The sequence below is a fragment of the Cupressus sempervirens genome, chromosome 1, assembly GCF_028749045.1.
Source record: "Cupressus sempervirens isolate cs-2001-9-10 chromosome 1, ASM2874904v1, whole genome shotgun sequence".
Classification (NCBI taxonomy): domain Eukaryota; kingdom Viridiplantae; phylum Streptophyta; class Pinopsida; order Cupressales; family Cupressaceae; genus Cupressus; species Cupressus sempervirens.
In genome coordinates, this window is record NC_143118.1 from 611,385,942 (window position 1) to 611,391,330 (window position 5,389).

The following is a 5,389-nucleotide window of genomic DNA, read 5'->3' on the forward strand; positions in this document are numbered from 1 at the left end:
AGTCACCCGACCAACTACTCTCACCAAGTCGACTCTTTAACTATGTTCATCAAGTCACCCCACCAAGCACTCTCACCACGTCAACTCTTTAGGTCCGTTCATAAAGTCACCCCACCAAGTCGACCCTTCAAGTGCGTTCATCAAGTCACCCCACCAAGTACTCTCACCAATTCGACTCTTTAAGTCTTTTCATCAAGTCACCACACCGAGTACTCTCACCAAGTCAACTCTTTAGGACCGTTCATCAAGTCACCTCGCCAAGTCGACCCTTGAAGTCCGTTCATGAAGTCACCCCACCAAGTACTCCCACCAAGTCGACTCTTTAAGTCAGTTCACGAAGTCACCCAACCAGGTCGGCCCACCAAGGACTCTCACCAAGTCGACTCACCAAGTCTGTTCATCAGGTCACCCCACCGAGTACTCTCACCAAGTCAACTCTTTAGGTCCGTTCATCAAGTCACCCCGCAAAGTCGACCCTCTAAGTTTGTTCATCGAGTCACCCGACCAAGTCGACTGTTTAAGTCCTTTCATCAAGTCACCCCGCCAAGCCGACTCTTTAAGTCCGTTCATCAAGTCGCCAGAACAACTACTCTCACCAAGTCGACTCTATAAGTCCGTTCATCAAGTCGGCCCACCAAGTACTCCCACCAAGTCGACTCTTTAAGTCCGTTCATCAGTTCACCCCGCCAAGTACTCTCACCAAGTCAACTCTTTAGGTCCGTTCATCGAGTCACCCCGCCAAGTCGACCCTTTAAGTCCGTCCATCAAGTCGCTCCGCCAAGTACTCTCACCAAGTCGACCCTTTAAGTCCTTTCATCAAGTCACCCCACCAAGTCGACTCTTCAAGTCCGTTCATCAAGTCACCAGAACAAGTAATCTAACCAAGTCGACTCTTTAAGTCCGTCCATAAAGTCACCCCACCAGGTCGGCCCACCAAGTACTCCCACCAAGCCGAATCTTTATGTTCGTTCATCAGTTCAGCCCACCAAGTACTCTCACCAAGTTGACTCTTTAAGTCTTCTCATCAAGTCGAGCCAGCAGGTACTCTCACCAAGTCGACTCTTTGAGTCCGTTCATCAAGTCGCCCCACCAAGTACTCTAACCAAGTCGATTCTTCAAGTGCGTTCATCAAGTCGCCCCACCAAGTACTCTCACCAAGTCGACTCTTTAAGTCCTTTCATCGAGTCACCCCGCCAAGTAATCTCACCAAGTCAACTCTTTAGGTCTGTTCATAGAGTCACCCCACCAAGTCGACCCTTCAAGTGCGTTCATCAAGTCTCCCCGCCAGGTCGGCCCACGAAGTCGAATCTCTAAGTCCGTTCATCAAGTCACCGTCCCGATCTAGCCGAGCCGTTCTGGCCGAGCCATGCTGGCCGAGCCGATCTGGGCGAGCCGATCTGGGCGAGCCATTCTGGCCGACCCGATCTGGCCGAGCCGATCTGGGCGACCCGTTCTGGGCGAGCCGATCTGGGCGACCCGTTCTGGCCGAGCCATGCTGGCCGAGCCGTTCCGGCCGAGCCATGCTGGCCGAGCCGATCTGGGCGAGCCGATCTGGGCGAGCCGTTCTGGCCGAGCCTTGCTGGCCGAGCCGATCTGGGCGAGCCGTTCTGGCCGAGCCGATCTGGGCGAGCCGTTCTGGCCGAGCCTTGCTGGCCGAGCCGATCTGGGCGAGCCGTTCTGGCCAAGCCGTTCTGGCCGAGCCGATCTGGCCGATCTCCAAAAACGGTGTCGTGGATGGCTGTTTGGTCGCCTCTGTGCCAACTCGATCGGCACAACATTGGGAATGGTTCGACAGCGGTTGTCGTTCCAATGTGTCATCGAGATGTCTTGGAACGCGGCCTTTCAAGGGCGAGCTCGCGTCTAGCACTTGGATTGTGCGTCGTCACAAGTGATTGGGGAGATCTCTCTGTGAACGGCGGCATGTGCGATTGCAAGAGAAAATTGACTTAGTAGTCGGAGCATTGGCCTCGGGCCATTGTGACGGCCTTGCAATTTCTCTATAATTGCAACCTATGTTTGCGCAGTAGCAGAGTTTGCACGTTAGATTGGCCTTTGTTCTTGACAGTTCGAAGTACTCTCACCAAGTCAGCAAGTCACCATGCTGGCCGAGCCGATCTGGGCGAGCCATTCTGGCCGAGCCGATCTGGCCGAGCCGATCTGGGCGAGCCATTCTGGCCGAGCCGATCTGGGCGACCCGTTCTGGCCGAGCCTTTCTGGGCGAGCCGTTCTGGCCGAGCCATGCTGGCCGAGCCGATCTGGGCGAGCCGATCTGGGCGAGCCGTTCTGGCCGAGCCTTGCTGGCCGAGCCGATCTGGGCGAGCCGTTCTGGCCGAGCCATGCTGGCCGAGCCGTGCTGGCTGAGCCATGCTGGCCGAGCCGATCTGGCCAATCTCCAAAAATGGTGTCGTGGATGGCTGTTTGGTCGCCTCTGTGCCAACTCGATCGGCACAGCATTGGGAATGGTTCGACAGCGGTTGTCGTTCCAATGTGTCATCGGGATGTCTTGGAACGCGGCCTTTCAAGGGCGAGCTCGCGTCTAGCACTTGGATTGTGCGTCGTCACAAGTGATTGGGGAGATCTCTCTGTGAACGGCGGCATGTGCGATTGCAAGAGAAAATTGACTTAGTGGTCGGAGCATTGGCCTCGGGCCATTGTGACGGCCTTGCAATTTCTCTATAATTGCAACCTATGTTTGCGCAGTAGCAGAGTTTGCACGTTAGATTGGCCTTTGTTCTTGACAGTTCGAAGTACTCTCACCAAGTCAGCAAGTCACCATGCTGGCCGAGCCGATCTGGCCGAGCCGATCTGGGCGAGCCATTCTGGGCGAGCCGATCTGGGCGAGCTCCAAAAACGGTGTCGTGGATTGCTGTTTGGTCACATTTTTCATTGAATTGGATTTTTAAGGGAGTTGTCCGCGCTATCGCAGATTTCTAATGCAGAGCGAGCCTCGCACTAATAGCTTATATAGGAGAGGTTGTTGCCGCGAGCCTCTCCCGTGCCCCTTTCATTCATTCAACATTGGTGTCTAGGCGGATCGAATTGTTGGGTTTTCAAACGGTGTATGCCGATGTTGAATGAATGGAATGGGCATGAAGCGATCTCAGTGCTTTTCCTCGGCTCTCCTTTAGATCATGTTTTGCGATGACTCAATTTTGGAAAATGTGAGGCAGCGGTTGCCGATCCATGGCGTGTGTTTTTGGTGGTTTTAAAACTTGATCTAAACGTGAGGCCTTGTCTAGCACTCCGGCGTTGCTTGGTATAATGGCAATTTGCTATGGGTGCTCGGTGCTCTAGCAATTTGTCATGTTGTACTTATCGCGGCTACATGGGAGCTTTAATATCGAAAGCTCTCGGCGAAAAATGGTGGCCGAGCCATGCTGGCCGACCCGATCTGGCTTAGCCGTTTTCGTCGACCCGATCTGGCTCTCGTTTCTCACTCCATCGGCACAAATTCGGGAGTTGTTCGACAGCGGTTGTCGTTCCAATGTGTCATTGCGGTGATCTGGAGAGCGATGCTAAGTGCGGGAGCTTGCGTCTAGCATTTGGGGATGTTTGTGCAAGCGAGCAGGGGAGCTTCTCTCATCGGAACCTCTCCGTGGCCTTTGAATATAGGCCCAGTGCCGACGATATCGATGGATACGAGCCTTGGATTATAAAATTGTTCAGCTAACATTGGTTTTTGTGAGAGATGGGTACGAAAGCACTTCCCGATCGATACGCGGGAGTTCCCTAAGATCGCCTCTGTGCCAACTCGATCGGCACAACATTGGGAATGGTTCGATAGCGGTTGTCGTTCCAATGTGTCATCGGGATGTCTTGGAACGCGGCCTTTCAAGGGCGAGCTCGCGTCTAGCACTTGAATTGTGCGTCGTCACAAGTGAATGGGGAGATCTCTCTGTGAACGGCGGCATGGCGATTGCAAGAGAAAATTGACTTAGTAGTCGGAGCATTGGCCTCGGGCCATTGTGACGGCCTTGCAATTTCTCTATAATTGCAACCTATGTTTGCGCAGTAGCAGAGTTTGCATGTTAGATTGGCCTTTGTTCTTGACAGTTCGAAGTACTCTCACCGAGTCAGCAAGTCACCATGCTGGCCGAGCCGATCTGGCCGAGCCATGCTCGCCGAGCCGATCTGGGCGAGCCATTCTGGCCGAGCCGATCTGGGCGAGCTCCAAAAACGGTGTCGTGGATGGCTGTTTGGTCACATTTTTCATTGAATTGGATTTTTAAGGATTTTGTCCGCGCTGTCGCAGATTTCTAATGCAGAGCGAGCCTCGCACTAATAGCTTATATAGGAGAGGTTGTTGCCGCGAGCCTCTCCCGTGCCCCTTTCATTCATTCAACATTGGTGTCTAGGCGGATCGGATTGTTGGGTTTTCAAACGGTGTATGCCGATGTTGAATGAATGAAAGGGGCATGAAGCGATCTCAGTGCTTTTCCTCGGCTCTCCTTTAGATCATGTTTTGCGATGACTCAATTTTGGAAAAGGTGAGGCAGCGGTTGCCGATCCATGGCGTGTGTTTTTTGGTGGTTTTAAAACTTGATCTAAACGTGAGCCCTTGTCTAGCACTCCGGCGTTGCTTGGTATAATGGCAATTTGCTATGGGTGCTCGGCGCTCTAGCAATTTGTCATGGTGTACTTATCGCGGCTACATGGGAGCTTTAATATCGAAAGCTCTCGGCGAAAAATGGTGGCCGAGCCATGCTGGCCGACCCGATCTGGCTTAGCCGTTTTCGTCGACCCGATCTGGCTCTTCTTTCTCACTCCATCGGCACAAATTCGGGAGTTGTTCGACAGCGGTTGTCGTTCCAATGTGTCATTGCGGTGATCTGGAGAGCGATGCTAAGGGCTGGAGCTTGCGTCTAGCATTTGGGGATGTTTGTGCAAGAGAGCAGGTGAGCTTCTCTTATCGGAACCTCTCCGCGGCCTTTGAATATAGACCCAGTGCCGACGATATCGATGGATACGAGCCTTGGATTCTAAAATTGTTCAGCTAACATTGGTTTTTGTGAGAGATGGGTACGAAAGCACTTCCCGATCGATTCGCGGGAGCTCCCTAAGATCGCCTCTGTGCCAACTCGATCGGCACAACATTGGGAATGGTTCGACAGCGGTTGTCGTTCCAATGTGTCATCGGGATGTCTTGGAACGCGGCCTTTCAAGGGCGAGATCGCGTCTAGCACTTGGATTGTGCGTCGTCACAAGTGAATGGGGAGATCTCTCTGTGAACGGCGGCATGGTGATTGCAAGAGAAAATTGACTTAGTAGTCGGAGCATTGGCCTCGGGCCATTGTGACGGCCTTGCAATTTCTCTATAATTGCAACCTATGTTTGCGCAGTAGCAGAGTTTGCATGTAAGATTGGCCTTTGTTCTTGACAGTTCCAGGAG